Consider the following 20,241-nt stretch of genomic DNA (forward strand, 5'->3'; position numbering starts at 1 on the left):
AGAGCCCAAATGTAGCAATAATATCCAGATGTAGCCCACGTATAGCTCAAAGACTGAACAACTAGAGTGCTTACTGTCTTACTTATGACAAAGATATGGTACACCTGAAGCCATCTTGATTGGAATAAACTGGTAACACTTAAAACATTTAATTTAAAAAGGAGCACAATGAGGGGGTTCATTTTGCCATAGAAATTATGAATAATTCTAGAAGAAAGAAAAGTGAGGGCACATTTTGTCAAATAAGGAGATGGCTCTGCGAGTATGGTCTATCGTACTCTTACCAGGAATAAAGCAGTGCTGCCAGGGGGAGACCAGATGTTCGACAAACCTACTGAGACGATTGGCAAAAATCTTGGCATAAATCTTTGAGTCTGAGTTGATGAGTGAGATTGGACGGTATGAGGAGGTTTGTTCCGGTGGTTTATCTTTTTTTGGGAAGATGGCTATATTTGTGTGTTTCCAAGACTCAGGGGGTTTGCCAAGCCATTGCACACCAAGAAATAGGTCATAGAGGAATGGGAGGATAAGATTACCAATTAGTTTATACAGATCTAAGGGTATTCTGTCTGGCCCGGCTGCTTTTCCGGTAGCCAATTCTGCTAGAGCGAATTCTATCTCAGAACTTGAGACTTCTTTTTCAAGGTCTTCCCTTGTTACTTCATCTATGGTTTTACCAAGATTTGTTTCTATGAGCCAATTATTCAAAAACTCCTTAGTATTAGGTGTTAACTGTTGATCTTCATTTTGGTATAGCTTCCGGTAATAATCTTGAAAAGACGCTGCTATACCTTCAGAGGAAGTGTGTTTCTGTCCTCCGTATTCAATGGTTTGAATGGAATTGTATGATTGCTTCTGGCGGGCTCTAAGGGCCAGGTGTTTCCCCACATTTCCTCCGGTTTCATATATTTTATTCCGGTTTACCTGAAGAGTTTCTGCTGCTTTTTGTGAAAGATCACTATTAATCTCAGCTTTTAAAACAAAAATCTTACATGGAGTATCTTCAGTTTGTTCCCCAAGATGGATCTGGGTAGCATGTAAGTGCTCTAAGTTTATTAGTTCATTGTTTAATTGTGCCGCCAGCCTATCACGATCTTTTTTACGTGTGGCTACAAAAGAGACAGTTTCTCCCCTTAGAGTTGCTTTGTAGCAATCCCAGACAACCACCCTGGATGCGCTGTATTGGTTAAGCTCAAAAAACTCTTTTGTCCATAGCCTTATGTGTGCTATATATTCTTGATTAGCAAGAAGCTTGCGGTTGAATGACCATTGAGGATATACTCTCTTGTACCTGGCAACATCAAATAGTACAGAGAGAACGTTATGATCTGATAACGTCTTGGGGGCTTAAGTTATGACAGCATTTAGGGCCATGCCAGTAGTTGACATTATATAATCGATACGTACGTATTTATTATGGGGATAAGAAAAATACATGTATCCCGGGTCCCTTTTTTCTTCAAAGTCCAAATGTCACTTAAATTGTGGCTGGCCATCAGTTGCTGCACTGCCCTAAATACCTTGGGTTTACGTCCTACGTAAGTATGCTGAGCTTGTCTATTCTGTGGGTGGCCCATTGTTATATTGAAGTCCCCACATATTATAAGCGAGCCGGTCCAAGATGCCAGCTCGAGTTCTAAGTCGTTAAATAGAGCAGGCTCATCCAGGTTTGACCCATAGATCGAGCAAATGGTAATGCCTATGTCGAGCTGTATAATAGTCCACCTGCCGTGGGGGTCTGCCATTTTTCGCATTGGTTTAACCAAATAGGCTCTTGCTAAGATGGCTACACCCCGAGTCTTAGATGTCTGTGTGGTTGAAACAAGAATGTTAAATCCAGTAATTTTTAACTGCCCTATTTCGCCTATTGGGATATGGGTCTCCTGTAAGCATATAATATCCCATGAACTTTGGTGTATTGCTTGACATAGTTGTGCCCTCTTCCTCCTGTCATTAAGACCCGCTACATTCCAACACCCGAGTCTTAACTTCCCCATAGTTTCTTTCCAAAAATCAGACCATACCTAGTGTTATAGTAAATCGTTTGTTTTCTTAATTTCATACATTGAACCTCATTTACTGTCTCAACAATTGTATTAAATACTGAATTAGTTGTACCCTTTGACCTGCTCATTTTATATTCTTTTCCCCCCCTTGTCCCTACCCCCACCCACCTCCCCAACAGAACACTCCCCCCTTACACCCAAAAAAAAGGCACTTAGACTCTATAAGAGTCTGTGATGATGGATTAGCGCTGCCTTGCCAGTACAAGACAAGCGCATAGCCATGAAAACAAGAAAAGAAAAATAAGAAAAAGGAGAAAAGGAACTGAGAAGAAAATGAATACAAAAGCAGTTATTGAACTAATTTCATATTGCATAAAATCTTAGTGAAGCCATCAATTGAGCATTATTTATACATTGGTATCATTCCTGCTCAAGACTTTAGTGTTGTGTACATTCAAGACTACACTACCCGTCAGTGTAACCAATAGTATCTATCCACATTCCAGGTCTAGAATCAAAGGGATGCAGTTATGTTTATTTTATGCACTCTAAGTACTCCTTTGCCTTGATCTCTGAAGTGAAAAACTTCGTTTGTCCACCATATATAACTTTCAGTTTGGCTGGGTTGTTAAGATACACCATCGCTTTTTTATCTAGAAAGGGCTTAATTAACTGTCTAAGGCGCCATCTCCTTTCCACTGTAAAGTGGCAGAAGTCTGGGCGCACAAAATACGTGATCGCTCCTTTACTGCGGCATTTATCGGGTGTGACTTTATCCGATATGGCTTGCCGAAGTGAAAAGTTCCCGAAATAAACTAGGATTGCTCGTGGGTATTTCCCTGTTATTGCTGTGGTTTTTAATGTTAATGGAACTCTGTGAGCCCGTTGTTCCTCATAGCTCCAGTCCCAGCTAGAGAGTTCAGGAAGGGTGTCACGAAGAAGCTGTATAATGTATAAACGACAATCCTCCCCTTCGCTCTTTACGGGAATACCAAGGACGCGTAGGTTGTTTCGGCGTAGCCGATTTTCGCAATCCTCGAGTTTCCATCTTACGTCCTGAAGTTCAGCTTCATGAGCTTCCACTCGTTCCTGAGTGGTAGCTACCTCTGTTTCATTTAAAACTATTCGATCTTCCATCTCGTTCATGCGGTCGTTAAATGCACCTACAGTTTTAGTGAGCTTGCGGACTACACCCTGAACTTTTTGTAGTGCAGCCCGTGCCTTTCGCCCATCTTTAGATGTTTCTTCACGGTGAGATGCAATAGCCTGTAGTACTGTATCCATAACTTGGGTTAGTGTGGCCCCCAACTGTTTTGGTTGATCCACTGAGAATATTTGGGCAGGGGGAGAGATTTGTGGCGTTTGGGAAGGGTGAAGGTGGCTTTGGCTCGGTCCGTGGCGGATCACTGACATAATATCGAGCCCATTAATATTGAGTTACAAAAATATCGATGACAAAATATCGAGGGACAAAATATCGAGTTTCTATCTTCATACAGGTAAGTACAAAAATATCGACTCTAAAATATCGAGTGTAAATAATATAGACTGTCAAAATATCGTTTTTTTTATATGTCTTAAAATTAAGTTAAAACTAATATAATAATAAATATATTTAATATAAACTTAGTTAAAATGATTAAATATATGTAATATTAATAAATAATTAATGTAAATTACAAAAATATATAACAAAAATATTCAATATATATATATATATATATAAATACATATTATTAACTAAACATATATAATATTTTTACCGTAGCATAGCAAAACGGTTAAAATTTATTGTAACAACTATAGTGAATTCAACAGTAGAAAAACGCTGGATAGCGTAGGGGTAAAAATTACTGTTCCCACTCCAGTGGGTGCAACAGTAGGGAAAACGTTGGATAGCGTAGGGGTAAAAAATACTATTCCCACTCCAGTGAGTGCAACAGTAGGGAAAGCGCTGGATAGCGTAGAGGTGAAAATACTATTCCCATTCCTGTGGGTGCAACAGTAGGGAAAGCGATGGATAGCGTAGGGGTTAAAATTACTATTCCCACTCCAGTGGGTGCAACAGTAGGGAAAGCGTTGGATAGCGTAGGGGTAAAAATTACTATTCCCACTCCAGTGGGTGCAACAGTAGGGAAAGCGTTGGATAGCGTAGGGGTTAAAATTACTATTCCCACTCCAGTGGGAGCAACAGTAGTAGGGAAAGCGTTGGATAGCGTAGGGGTTAAAATGACTATTCCCACTCCAGTGGGTGCAACAGTAGGGAAAGCGTTGGATAGCGTAGGGGTAAAAATTACTATTCCCACTCCAGTGGGTGCAACAGTAGGGAAAGCGTTGGATAGAGTAGGGGTTAAAATTACTATTCCCACTCCAGTGGGTGCAACAGTAGGGAAAGCGTTGGATAGCGTAGGGGTAAAAATTACTATTCCCACTCCAGTGGGTGCAACAGTAGGGAAAACGCTGGATAGAGTAGAGGTAAAAATTAATATTCCCACTCCAAAGAGTGTAACAGTAGGGAAAACTCTGGATACCCTAGGGGTAAAAATTACTATTCCCACTCCAGTGGGTGCAACAGTAGGGAAAGCGTTGGATAGCGTAGGGGTAAAAATTACTATTCCCACTCCAGTGGGTGCAACAGTAGGGAAAGCATTGGATAGCGTAGGCGTTAAAATTACTATTCCCACTCCAGTGGGTGCAACAGTAGGGAAAGCGCTGGATAGCGTAGGAGTTTAAATGACTATTAATTAATTAACAATTAACAATTTTAATTAATTTACATAATAATTAATTATTAATAAATTACTTCCCACCCTATCCCCCTATAAACCCACAACCCGCTACAGAAAATAATTTACTAAATATTAATTATTTATCAATGAAATATTGATAATTAATTACCAATTATATTTTAATTAATTACCAATTAATTATTAATTAACAATTATTATTAATTAACATAATTAATTAATTAATATTAAATTACTTCCCACCCTATCCCCCTATAAACCCACAACCCGCTACAGAATTTTTTTTACTAAATATTAATTATTTATCAATTAAATATTTATAATTATTTACCAATTATATTTTAATTAATTACCAATTAATAATTAATTAACAATTATAATAATTTACATAATTAATTAATTATAATAAAATTACTTCCCACCCTATTCCCCTATAAACCCACAACCCGCTACAGATTTATATTACACAATTATTAAAAAATATTAAAAACTACCTTATTTTCGATTTTTTTTTTGTCTATATTCTATCTAGTCGATATTATGTCTAGTCTATATTTTTGATTCGATATTTTGGCTATTAATATCGATATTACTCGATATTTTTGTTTTCTATATTATGTCTGGTCGATATTTTGGCTAGTCTATAATTTTTTACTCGATATTTTGTCCAAACGATATTTTGGAATCGATATTATGTCTGTTTACCGTCTTCCGCTTGTCCCGTAACCCCTTGGGACGTAGGTCTAAATCACTTTCCGTGCTGACGACTGATTCCACATCATCTTCCAATTCTTCAATCTCCCCCCCTGTGTCCCCCGACCAGCTAATGTCCTCTGAGAATGAGTAAAAATCCGTGGGGTCTGCGAGATCCCTATCTATTTCAGTCATTTCAATCCTCTCAGTTTCTGTGGCTTCAGTTGCATTGCCCGGCAAATTAACCATTTTATTCACTTTATCAGCTGTCTTCTCTTCGGTGAACGCCTGGTGAGCTTTACAGACAAGCTGTGTAGTTTAATTACGACTCTCCCCACCGACGTTTTCTGCTAATAAGGTGGATATGGGTATGGATATGGGTACATTTGTGTCCAACTGGGTGGCACTCCCCCCAAAATCACTGGTAGAAGGAATATTCGGCCCCTGTATATTTTTGTGAAGAGGTAGAGTAGGTACTGCAGGTAACTTGAGTTTAAGGTCGCACTAAGCGCTGCGCTGCCATTACCCCCAGGGAACATACCTCTTCCTGTTTGTGGTTCCAGGAGGTCCCCTGCTATTGCAATAGGATTTGGAATCTCCTGCCCGGTTGTCACTGAGGCCTCTTGGCTCATCGGCTGCTCGGATATTTCCGGACATTCTGCCACGGATACAGGCGAGGTATCTAATGCATTTCTCAATGTGTATTCCGGCACAAGCGCTGATGTTCCAGCCTGTAAATCCGCACTCAGAGGTTCTGGGAGTGTCGGCAAGGTATCCGTTATTTTTTTGGGCTGTGCATTTGGAGCTTTCTGGCTGGGGGCACGTCGCAGCATTGCAATCACGGAAGGAGTAGGGGTATTGGACTTTGCCGCAGCTTTCCGAGTAGGTGTTACCTCTTCTGGCCCCATCGCCGTGCTGCTTTCCGTGTCTCCCAGACCAGCCGCTCTGCGTTTGTTCATGATCTCTTGGTCACGGAGAGCTTGTTTTGCAGCTCTGGTTTTTGCCGCGGCTGCAATAGCGGCAGGATTCTTCGGGGCCATTGTACTGGCGAGAGTTCCGTCCTCTGTGCTTACCGCCTGCTGCCGAGAGGGCTGTACACCTGGGGGTGGGCGGATACCACTCAGCAACCGTATCACTGTGAAGCCGATCAGGGAGGCGAGGAGTGAAAGCTGCGTTCTCCGAACAGGGTTTTCTCCTGCGTTAACCGTGCCTGCCTGTTTCTCTGTCCGTGCCGCCGCCAACATTCTCTCCCCCTTAGTTCTCCTCAGCAATTCTGCTTAACGCCAACCAAAGAATCGAGGAGCAATGTACAGGTAATTAAGCTGTGGAGGGGTCGTGTTCAACCGGCAATGGCTTTGTAGCATGTTCGTACTATTTCTCCTATTAATCCATCAGCGCGCTCATCGAGGCTGGTCAGGAGCTGCTAACAGCGAGCTAGCAGGTCTCCGCCATCTTGCCCCCAAAACCCTACACTCTCGTGAGGGCACATTTTTAGTATATATATATATCCAGGAGGGGCTCAAAAATATCTGCGTATTAACCGTGAGCAAGCTGTGTGTGTACAGCGAAACGCGTCGGTTTTATGTGCTGATTTACTGGATACCATGAGAAAATAAACCGTGGGAATACGCAAGGAACTTTGTGAGTGCGTATTTAATTCTTTCCGATTGAAGAGATGTGCGAAATAAATTAAGGCTGGGCTCGGCCGAGTAAATATCGCACCGGAGAAAGAAGCGCCAGGGGTCTTGCTAAAATTGGAGCCAGACTGGTTAATATATATATTACCTACTGGCTATCGCCAGTAGGTATATATAGTTAGAATTTTTTCCCTATGGGACTTTTGAAAATTCTATGTCTAATAACTTTGGCGTTTGTGGACGGAATCGGCTGAAATTTTCAGGAAAATGGCACATTTTGTTTCTGAGCAGCCCCTGAAAATTTGGTGGGGTTTCGTCAAGGGGGGGCTGAGAAAAAAGGGGGGTCCCAAAACACGTTTTTTGCATTGAGTTTTCCATAGGGCGGTTGGACTCACTTTTAGCTCGAACGGCTGAATGGATTTGCACGAAACTTGGCAAAATTGTAGGGACTGTTAGCCCGATGTGCCTTTGCTAGGTCTCAATATATGTGCTCCAGTAGTTTTTGAGAAATTAACGTTTAAATCAAGATATATATCTGTAACAGCGCTCCGGGCAGCGATCCGGTCCGCTTACTTTTCGCTTATCGGAACTTTGCGCGCAGAAAGCTGATTGGCTCTCCGGTGTCTGTCAACATTCTAAACAGTCCGGAGCGGACGCCATCTTGTCTCTCGGTAGGATCGAGAGAGAAGAAGAGGTGGAAAACGAAGGGGGAATTTAATGAAAGGGGGCAAGGTATCCCCCTCTTGACCCCCTAGGAATGTTGTTGGGGTTATTAAAGGGTCCCGTGGGGAAAATAAAAAAAAATGATTTTTCACGGTAGAAGCGCGGCCGCGAACTGGTAGCGAAACGGGAATTCGCCATTTTGTGCTTCGAAAATTAAATTACTAGTTATAAGTGGGTGCGGGAGACGTATCCTAATCCCCTATGTTTCCTGAGGGTGGGTGAGGAGGCTGATATATGTTGATACATCTCTTCCAGCGGCTGTGCGTGAGCTTTTTTTTTTTTTTTGCTGCGTGACAGTCCGGAGCGGCCGCCATCTTGTCTCTCGGTAGGATCGAGAGAGAAGAAAAGGTGAAAAACTAAGGGGGAATTTAATGAAAGGGGGCAAGGTATCCCCCTCTTGACCCCCTAGGAATGTTGTTGGGGTTATTAAAGGGTCCCGTGGGGAAAATAAAAAAAAAATGATTTTTCACGGTAGAAGCGCTTCACGGGCCGCGAACTGGGCCGCAAACTGGTAGCGAAACGGGAATTCGCCATTTTGTGCTTCGTTAATTAAAGTACTAGGTATAAGGGGGTGCGGGAGACATATCCTAATCCCCTATGTTTCCTGAGGGTGGCTGAGGAGGCTGATATATGTTGATATATCTCTTCCAGCGGCTGCGCCATCTTGCCTTTTTTCGAATGCCACAATTTTGTCGTGCACGGCAGCCATTTTAGATGCCAGGCTGGTTCCAGGCTATCACCTAACCCTGCGGATGTAGTTTATGGCCCCAGCTGTAGAGAATTCAGACATGCCAATCCTCCTGATTCAGGCGTGTGAGTACTGATTTCAGTGCTAGTCTCCCGCCTCCCGATTTCTGCAAGCAAAAACCCGGGGGCATATTACGAACAACTAGCGATAATTTTTGTCTATAACTTGTTTAGAGACAAAAATTATCGCCGCACATCGGCGATTTTTATCGCAGATAAACCTTGCTATTATCGCAGAAAAGTCAGCGATATTCATGTATTATCGACCTAATGCTCTTAGCCATGTTATCCACCTCCCATTGGATAACATGGCTAAGAACTGCTCAGGGCAGGTGTTAGATTTTGGAGATATTCGCGCTTAGCGCGAATATCTCCAAAAGTTGGTAATAGGAGATAGCGATGTTAGGGACTGTTTCCAGTCGCTAACATCTTGGCACGCCACTTTGCATGTCATTAGTGATAAGTATCACTGACATGCAAAGCGGGGCCCAAGATGGTCGCTATCTCCTTTTAGCTGTCACTAACTGGTGTTAGCGACAGCTTGATAATAGGGAAATAATTTTATCTCCGCTTTCATGGTTTTTAAAGCCAAAAAAGCGGAGATAAACCCCCTTGATAATATGCCCCACGATTCCTTGGGGGTTTCAGCTGACAGGGCTTGGTATTGTGTTACATGGTAATTTTTCCATGAAACGTCAGAGGGTCGATGTAGGGGTTCTAGAAGAGGTGATAAACCATTTAAGCCTCATGAACAAGCGCATGGTCTTTTAAAGATTTGTGAAGTACTCGGGGCGGCGGTGTGTGTGTGCCCTCTTTCAGGAGCGGGCGGGGGGGCACTGCCAGCAACTTGCCAGGTCAGGTAGTGTTCAACACGTGCATCACCCTTTCTCTGCCTGCTATTGCGCTCCATGCTTCAGAAAGGTAAGAAAAAGAACGTGCATTTGAGTTTGAAATGTCCGATCCTGCAGCAGCACACTTCCAAAGCCCACACATGACAATAACCCGAATCAAGGCCCCATTCACCCGTTTTAAAAAAAATAGATAACACTCCAACAAAGTAAGGTTATAAAACTTTATTAACTACTAACTTTAACAAACGGAACAAAAACTAAAAACATTTAAACATTTCTCCACACAAAAAGCAACAATGGTTAGAAGCGGTCTTTTGTGCGAATAGTCCCAAGGCAGCACAACGTGCAGAGTTCTGGACGGCACCCAGGTGATGTCGCCTGGGTGCCGCACTGGTTTAGGGATCCTACAATGCTGCTCCGAAAATTGGCGTGGGGCGTCCCGGGTGGGGCGGGAGGAGGCCTCGTCAGTAGCGGTCTGTTGTGCGAATAGTCCCAAGGCAGCACAACGTGCAGAGTTCTGGACGGCACCCAGGTGATGTCGCCTGGGTGCCGCACTGGTTTAGGGATCCTACAATGCAGCACAGAAAAACAGCGTGGGGCGTCCCGGGTGGTGCGGGGGGAGGCCTCGTCAGTAGCGGTCTGTGTCCAGTGTCACATGGCTGACACAACATGTACGACAGGCACCCAGGTGATGTCCAGTAAACTGCCGCACTGGTTTTGGTATCCTACAATGCTGCTCCGAAAATTGGCGTGCGGCGGCCCGGGGGGGGGCGTGGGGGAGCCGGCGTGAATGGGCCTCCCCAGGTGGCGGCCATCTAGCTGAGTTGCGCTCGCTCTTGCGGCCACAGCGTCTCGCTCACCATGTTGTTGAGTTGCTCCCACTCTTGCAGTGCAGCGATAGGCGGCTGCCACATGGCTCTTAAAATGGCGGACGGCTCCTCGGTTTTGGGCCTGGTCCACTGAAATGGCCCTGGGACACTTTGGAACTCGGACGCTTGCCTGCTAGGGCTTGGGCTCCATTCTCGAAAAGCGTCCCCTCAGCCGTGAAGATTGTATAAAAGTCTTGGGGGCCCCCGACTCCCGCAGACTTCCGGTGGGGAGCGGCTGCCATGATTGCTCGCGGAATGACCACGACGGAGCCACGAGATGGTGGTGCTCTCATGCTGACGCCAGCTTCAGTCTGAATGATCCAGAAACAAGGTGGGGCTTTCATCGTTTGGGAAAAAAAAATGTTCTAAACCAATGAAAAGTGTTATTTTTAGGTCATATGACCAAGCCTTCCATCTTTAGGAAACCAAAAGTAAAATGAACCAATGAAAAGTTTTATAAACAAGTCACATGACCTGTTATGCGACATAGGGCTACAAAAAGCGTAGAAAATCCGTTGGCACGTGAGGCGGCGTCAGTAGCGGACTGATGTGCGAATAGGCCGAAGGCAGCACAACGCGCCGAGATCCGGATGGCACCGAGGTGGTGTCCAGCAAATTGCCGCACTGGTGTGGCCATCCTACAATGCTGCGCCGAAAGACGGCGTGTCCAGCTGAATTGCGGTCACTGTTGCGGTACAGTGACTCGAACGCGCCGAGATCCGGATGGCGCCGAGGTGGTGTCCAGCAAATTGCCGTACTGGTGTGGCCATCCTACAATGCTGCGCCGAAAGACGGCGTGTTCAGCTCAGTTCCGGTCACTCTTCCGGCACAGTGACTCGAACGCGCTGAGATCCGGATGGCACCGAGGTGGTGTCCAGCAAGTGGCTGCACTGGTGTGGCCATCCTACAATGCTGCGCCGGAAGTCGGCGTGGGGTGCCCCGTTGGCTTATGAGGTGATGTCAGTAGTGGACTGATGTGTGAATAGGTCGGAACCAGCACAAGGCGCCAAGATCCGAATGGCAAGTCCTGGATGTTGAGTGCCTCAGTTGAGATTTCTGAGCAGTGCTTGTAGGACTGTCTGAAGCTTATTTGCACCTGCTGCAGCTTCACTAGGTCCGGCGGAACTTTTTGCCTTTTCCTTTCTGCTTCTTTTCCTACAATGCGTTTCTTCTGAAGACACGACCAGGTCCCTGAATGTGTGCAGGGGGACGCTATTGATTGAATGAACGCGCCGAGATCTGGATGGCACCGAGGTGGTGTCCAGCAAATTGCCGCACTGGTGTGGCCATCCTACAATGCTGCGCCGAAAGTCGGCGTGGGGTGCCCCGTTGGTTTATGAGGTGATGTCAGTAGCGGACCGATGTGTGAATAGGTTGGAACCAGCACAAGGCGCCCTGCACTGTTGAGCCTTTTTCAATGTCTGATTTTTGTTGTTTCCCCTCCATCAAAAACAAAACAAAAATACAAGGCGCCAAGATCCGAATGGCAAGTCCTGGATGTTGAGTGCCTCAGTTGAGAGTTCTGAGCAGTGCTTGTAAGACTGTCTGAAGCTTATTTGCACCTGCTGCAGCTTCACTAGGTCCGGCGGAACTTTTTTCCTTTTCCTTTCTGCTTCTTTTCCTACAATGCGTTTCATCTGAAGACACGACCAGGTCCCTGAATGTGTGCAGGGGGACGCTATTGATTGAATGAAAATGGCGGCTTGACACAAAGCTGACTCAAGCGTTACTGTTGGTGCTATACAGACAAAAATTGGTTTTCAGTTTGTACATTCTTCAGGTTTTTTTTTTCCATCCAAGTCTGATTGAGAGTTTGTAGAAAAATGGCTTCAGATTTTCCACATACTACTCTTCAACATTCTTCCTAAATGTAACAATGTGAAACTCACTAGGAGAACGGCTGTTTCTGTTTCCTTTCAAAATGCTGCCACCAATATTTTCTGAATGGAAGACACCATCTTGTAGCATAAAGGGCCGAAAGGGGTTCTGGTCTGGCCGATGGTTGGTGGAGACATTTTGACTATATCTTGGACCTGCCCGGCCTCGCCCAAAATGGCGCCGGTATAAATGGGACTCGTAACTCTTTGCCCGCAAATGTATATCTACAAAAATGTTATTGTAAGTGGCCCTGTCGTATTTTAATTACAAAATGTACGTCCACCGATTCCGCAACTGTTAGACACCTTTGTTCTTGTCACCTAATGGCCCGCTCGTTACGTTCTTCTACAGTGTAAATGTCTCCTCATCATATACGATTTCAGTTTGCTCCGTGGCCGGCCCACGTGGTTATAGGCCCGTATTTGTATACTGACATTTTCACAATAAAGGTTTTTAAAACAAAACACGGTAGTAGTATTTTCATTTGTAAAGTTTTTACTTTTAGTGACTGTTTTCGAATCAGTAAAAGGCAAGTGAAATAAAGCAGTCCAATTACATGACGGATAAAAGGTATAATATGTAGGAACGCAGTAAAGATAAATGGTCAAGGGCAGTTGTGTTTTTCATGTCTGCAACATAAAGTGATCGATAAGAATCTGATAATCAGGCGTATCGGCGACTAAGACAGCAGGCCAAATCTCTTTTACTCAACGGCTCCGTCATGGAAGGAAGAAACGCCCTTTTTCTCGAAAAAGGAATATATTTTACTTGCAAGACAGTTGTAAATTTTCCGGGAAAGTACATTAGCCTGGAATATTATAACATATGTTTGAAAAAAAAATATTGTTCGAAAATAATAAAAAGCGTAATTTTTAGGTCATATGACCAAGCTTTTCATCATTAAATTAACAAAAGTAAAATGAACCAATGAAAAGTTTTATTAACAAGTCACATGACCTGTTATGCTTACGTTACGCGCTGCGCGCCGCGCCTCGGATCACTTCCGGGTGCGCTAACGCGGCGTGTCATAAAACGCATTACGCGACAACGTAGGTCAAGAATATAGTCTAAATGTCTCCACCAACCACCGTTCAGAACACAACCCCTTTCAGCAGTCCAAAAAGTTCTGTTAAATGACAACAGAGGGGACAGGCAACAAGAACCATCAGTCAAAGAGGGGAGGGCAAGTTCTTCTCTTCCGGGTCATGTTGGGGCGCTACCGGAACTGATCGAATTGGTAGTCTACAGTGTTTCTGGATGTTTCAGACTAAAGCTGGCGTCAGCATGAGACCACTACCATCTCGTAGCTCCGTCGTGGCCATTCCACGAGCAATCATGGCAGCCGCTCCCCACCAGAAGCCTGCGGGAGTCGGAGGCCCCCAAGACTTTTGTAGAATCTTCACGGCTGAGGGGACGCTTTTCGAGAATGGGACCCAAGCCCTAGCAGACAAGCGTCCGAGTTCCAAGGTGTCCCAGGGCCATTTTAGTGGACCAGGCCCAAAACCGAAGAGCCGGCCGCCATTTTGAGAGTCCTGTGGCAGCCGCCTATCGCTGCACCGCAAGAGCGGGCGCATCTCAACTACATGGTGAGCGAGACGCTGTAGTCGCAAGAGCGGGCGGAAAACAGCTGAATGGCGGAAGAGGCACAGTGTAGCAAAAGCGGGCGGAATGGCAACTAAAACGATAAAGGGGCGCCCCACTACAGCTTGTCTTCAGGTCAAACGGATTGTGGGACAAGGTCCAGAATTGAAGAGTCATCAAAAGGCAAAAAGTTCCGCCGGACCCCGGGAGCCGGCCGCCTATGTCGGGGGCGATCTCAGGCTACACCAGTGCTATAAGACTTGGGGAGGGTGTCGGAGCCAAGCGTCTTCTCCGAGTCCATGGCCATCACACCGCCCCTCAGGGGCCTCCGTCAAGCTGTTTAGGAAGGTAACATATCACATTGTTTTCTAATGCAGTCAGGTCCACAAACGACACTCACTTACTTTGAGAATAGTGAAGCTGCAGTAGGTGGAAATAAGCTTCAGACAGTGTTACAAGCGCTGCTCAGAACTCTTAACTATGGCACTCAACATCCAGAACTTATGCTATTTGAGAATGGTAGTGACATCGAAGCATCTCAGGGACCAAAACCATTAACGTACTTTCACGTATGAAAATCTTACTTGGGGAGGGGGCAGGAGCGAAGCGCCCCCTCCCAGTCAGTGCCACCACACCGTATGTTGAAAATCTGAAGCCATCGTTCTACAAAGTCAACCAAACTTGGATTGAAAAATCTAGAAAAATGTACAAACTGAAAACCAGTTTTGGTCTGCATAGCATCAGTAACAACGCTTGAGTCAGCTTTGTGTCAAGCCGCCATTTTGATTCAACAAAGCACAGGCATTGAAAAAGGCTGAAATTCAGAACTCTAAACTATGGCACCCAACATCCAGGAGCTTGCTATCCGGATCTTGGAGCCTTGTGCTGTTTTCGATCTATTCACACATCGGTCCACTACTGACATCATCTTATAAACCAACGTTATGTAAATAGTTTTTTAATAAAATGTTTTACCCTGTTTCTTTGCTGGTGTGTTGTCTATATTTTTAATATTTGCATAGGGTTTGTCATTATTTTGTGCGGGATGGGTGATGGAGCCGAGCTGTCTTGCAGCCCTCATGGTGTGGAGCTCAGTTCATCTCACTATTTTCGTATTTCTCAAGAAGGGTTGTTCCTAATATTTCTATTTTAGCGAGGTCAAAAAGAGATCCAATTAGTGGCCTACTGATTTTGCTCGATTACTTTTATTTTTTTACACGATTTTTCACTATCTGCAAAGACTAAACAGAGTATTGCGACTTTGTGCTTGTTTGTAAATAGAGAATGATCCAAAGAGAACCAATTCTAAAACAGTAAATGCTTGGACAACAATCAATCAAATGGAGAGACAAGGAGGCACGACGGATTACAACGGGGGTAAAGGCCTGCGTTAACTACCCTTCAGTATCTGCAAAGAGAGAGTACTACTAAGGCAAAAGAGGGGAGGGGGGGGGGCAGCGTTCAAAGCACATCAGCGTGCATAAATACGAAAATGTTTTTATCTATCACGTACTTGACATTTTAAAGCTTTTCATATTTGCTATTAAAAAACCAATGAAATTCACAGAAAAAACCATAGGTTATAGTGGATATATAGTTAGGAATTTGCATTTACAAAACCTTGAAAATTCAATGAAAAAACCATAGGTTATAGGCCATATATAGTTAGGAATTAGCATTTACAAAACCTTATTTTACTCGCATAAAACCATTGAAATTCCATATATAGTTAGCTAACTATAAGCGCTAACTATATATCGCGCACCCGCAATCCACTGCTGATGATGTCACATATTACATCATTCATGACATGGTCAGTGACATCACTGATGACATCACTGATGACATCTCAAATGACATCACTGATGACAACTCAAATGATATCAATGATGACATCTCAAATGACATCACTGATGACATTACTGATGACAACTCAAATGACATCACTGATGACATCTCATTTGTCATCACTGATCACATCACTCATGTGATAATACAATGAACCTCTTCAGACTCTAATATAACCTTACATACACTCAGTATAAACAGACACTCACAGACTGTCACTCATCCATGGAGTTACTCACACACCTAGTCAGTCATGCAAAGAATCAATCACACCTCCATTTCCTCAACTATACAGTTATACACATCTTACTTATTCAAACATATAATAACACATATTTACTCTCTTATATAATCCCTGATACAAGCTCACAGTGATCGATACAGCCACTCACACATTCACTGGCTCTTATGTTCAGTTATTTATATATCTCAACTCTCACATGTATTGTGTTTTACATACGTACTTACTTGCACATGTAGCAATGAGAAATCCATTCACTCACCAACACACCCATGCACAGTCAACCGCCCATATAGCTGTTTCCACATGCACTCTTGAACTCATACTCCTAGTGAATCAACTGCTTACACATCTATGCACAGAGTCACGCACCTCCCAGCCACCCACACACACACTCAGCCTCCCATTCAAATATTTGGGCAACCAATCAATAACCCATATGGCCACTCTTATAGCTACTGATCAACACATGCAGCAGCTTACACAACATCAAACATACTGATGCACGAATTAAGACAGTTTAGTCACTAACCCATGTACTCAGTGAGACACATTTAATCACTCACTCATACAGTCAGTCATGCACCTACTAAATTCTTCATCCAGACACTTATACATCCACTCATTCTTCAATATGTGAAATATATTTAAACTTTACAGACACATACAATCACTGGATGTTGTGATCAGTGATGTCATCAGTGATGTCACTGACCATGTCATGAATGATGTAATATGTGACATCATCAGCAGTGGATTGCGGGTGCGCGATATATAGTTAGCGCTTATAGTTAGCTAACTATATATGGAATTTCAATGGTTTTATGCGAGTAAAATAAGGTTTTGTAAATGCTAATTCCTAACTATATATGGCCTATAACCTATGGTTTTTTCATTGAATATATATATATATATATATATATTCAAGCTCTAGGTGTCCCCTTCTTTTGGAAACGCACTCGAAAAGGTTGGAATCACAATCCTTTATTAGGAACAGACGTCTCCCAGCGCTGTAGGAATTACAGCATGTCGAAAAGCCTTATGCGTTTCAAAGCAGGTTGCTTCTTCCTCAGAGGCTCGACTGATGCAAAGGGACACACCCACAGTTTTAACACATCCCACGCCCATCTCGGGGCTAAGCATTCTGGGTCCTGTAGTGTGTCCTGAAAAATAATAACATCCACAATTTTAGGCGCATCAATGTTTTCTTGCTGCCCTTTTACAGTCCTTTATAAGAGCCCGCAGATGGGCCCCAGCGTAGAGATGCCCCATGCGATACCAACCAAGTCCCACATATGAGGTCATATAAAGTCAGCTCGTGGCCCACGGTTGGTGTAAGGCTTTTCGACATGCTGTAATTCCTACAGCGCTGGGAGACGTCTGTTCCTAATAAAGGATTGTGATTCCAACCTTTTCGAGTGCGTTTCCAAAAGAAGGGGACACCTAGAGCTTGAATATATATATATATATATATATATATATATATATATATATATATATATATATATATATATATATATATATATATATATATAACCTACTGGCGGTCGCCAGTAGGTAGTTATAGTTAGGACCTAGTTTCCATAGGAAATCCACAACATTCTATTTGGAATACCTTTGGCGCAGGTGGACGAATCTTCGTGAATTTCTCCAAGAAAATGGCCTGCTCGGTTCCTCTCCTTCCCTGAAAGTATATATATATATATATATATATATATATATATATATATATATATATATATGAGCTTGAAAAGAAAGTACATTATTTCGACACCAATTTTGTAAAATGAATGATCCTGCCACTAGGGTGGAAATGTATAAGCATTCTTCTTGCATATTGTGTAGTGTTGCATTTGGAGAGCATCCCAGAACTGCAATGTAGTTATCGATAGATATGGATTGACCTATGGTTGTTCTGAGATATTTTTCAGTTTCTTCCCGTAGAATGTTAATTTTTGGATAATCCCAAACAATATGAGACCAAGTGCCTTCTCCTTCCTTAGCACAGCGAAAGCACCTATCGTCAATCTGGGGATATGTGTTATGCAGAAATGATGGAGTCCTATATATTAACTATTTTGTATAAAATTGCATTTGTTTAAAATTAGCACCTCTAATTACAATAGCATTAAATTTGTTAATTCTGCTCTATGTTGCTCTCTGGGAACTGCAGACCTTCTTTTTTCTGCCATTCATCTCGTATTTTTTCGTAAATACAGCAGATCTATTATCATTAAAGATTCTCACCCAAGCGCTTACTGACTGCTTAACAGAGACTTCTAGGTCTTCGCTTATACCTGAATTGCTGTTAAAGGTCTTGCGTCAATATTTTCCAAAAAATGCTTTAATTTAATAAATGACCATTTAAGCATGTCTTTGGAGTGGAGAAGAACAGTTTTTATCTAGGGACACTTTTTCCAAGAATCTGAGTTAAGAAAATCTCTCACTTGCCTATACCCATTCTCCTCACCACTTTTTCAGTATACCGGTTTGTTGCACCTTAGCCTCCCTGGTGTAGGGATGAGACAATCTCATTAAGCCATTTATCCAAAGTTTTTGTGGTGTGGTTTCTTGTATAAATGTGCTTTTTTATGATACATATCATTGCTTAATGCTTTTGATTTACACATTAGGTTTTTTTTTAGACTGTTTAGTATTTTTTAATAGTGGCACAACTCATTTAAAAATCTTAATCTGGAGTGCACTTTGCCCTACCAATTTATGCTCTTCGGTGAGGAGAAAGGAAAGGCATAGGTGGTGTGGTTTTGTTGAGAGCCAACTCTTTTGCCATTAAAATCTGCCATTTTGGTAGACGGTCTAATTACTTTGACCCTTTTGAAACATCTGGCCCTGCTATTTATTCTCCACTGTGGCGCCGACGCGAGGTGAACAACAAGGCAAGCAACATAAGTTCTTAACATATTTTTACCTTGGAAGGCATTTTAGATTGCTTAGCACTTTTGATTTGCACATTAGGGAGCATTTTAGGCTGTTTACTATTGTTTTGCTAGCGGCACAACTCATTTAAATTTTTTAGCTGTAGTGCACTTTACCCTACTAACTTATGCTCCTCTGTGAGGGGAAAGGTATGGCATAGGGGGTGTGGCCGTGTTCATAGGTAAACCCTTTGCCATTTACATCTGCCATTTTGGTAGGCAATTAAGTTGCTTTAACCATTTTGAAACATCCTGCCCAGCTATGTATTCTCCACCGCGGCGTGGGCGCAAGCTTAACAACAAAGGCAAGTGGCACAAGTTTTTAATTTTTTTTACATTGTAGGGCATTTTAGATTGCTTAGCACTTTTGATTTACACATTAGGCGGCATGTAAGACTGTTTAGTAATGTTTTAATAGCGGCACAACTCATTTAACAATATTATCTGGAGTGTCCTTTACCATACCGACTTGCGCCGTTCGGTGAGAAGGAAGGAAACGCATAGGAGGTGTATCCATGCTCAGAGCCAATACTTTTGCCATTTATGTCTTTCATTTTGGTAGGTAATATAGTTGCTTTGACCATTTTGAAACATACAACCTTGCAATTCATTCTCCACCACGGTGTCTATGCGCAGCCAGCGTGTCAAAGGCAACCCCATCTGCGCCCTTCGGCCCGGGGCCAGGAGCGAGAAATTCTGCCTGAAGGGTTAGTTTATTCAGCAGCTGACCTTCACTGGTAAAGGTAACTCCCAGAGACTTTTGTAAGCAGGACATATCGCCAACTAAGCTGCCCTGCTAATGTATAATCTGTAAAGTGAATCTTGGCATACTTCATACACAGACTTTTAAATCCAAGTAAGACAAAACCTGGGTGTATGGTCAACCAACTAATATGTATTTGCTGAACTGTGGTCACTTTCAAAGTGTGAAATAGATATACATATGTTTGTAGAAGTCTATAGTCCTGATGCGATGTTTTTGACAGAGAAATGGTTAACAGAGGATTTGGCACCCTCTTCCTGGGATATATACGAAAGCTAACCTTAATCAGGAAGGGAAAAGAGGAGGTGGGGTGGCAGCAATCCCCAAGAAAGAATGGAATATTCAAGCCTGTCAATTTGATAGGTTGTTAGAGCCTATATTTCTCTATAGACTGTTCACCAACCTTCCTTTTCTCAGGTCTTTTGCTCCTAGGGCGTCTTCCCATTTTGCTTCAGTACTCACTGATATAGTGGTGGAGTGCTGCTTAACAAAGGCCAGTTTTACCATTTTGGGGGATTGGAATTTTAATTTTGATGGTACAAATTGCAAGGTGGTCATTAGGCTAGTCCGGGACTTAGAGGTTTTGCAACTAAAACAAATTGCTCATGGCCATTTATTAGACCCAGTTTTCTCCAACCTCTCCAATCTCAGAACTGAAGACAGTATTCCTATTCCTTGGTCAAATCATTTTATAATCCCAATTAAGCTTGAAGTGACTAAT

The sequence above is a fragment of the Lissotriton vulgaris genome, chromosome 3_2 (assembly GCF_964263255.1).
Source record: "Lissotriton vulgaris chromosome 3_2, aLisVul1.2, whole genome shotgun sequence".
In the NCBI taxonomy this organism is placed as follows: domain Eukaryota; kingdom Metazoa; phylum Chordata; class Amphibia; order Caudata; family Salamandridae; genus Lissotriton; species Lissotriton vulgaris.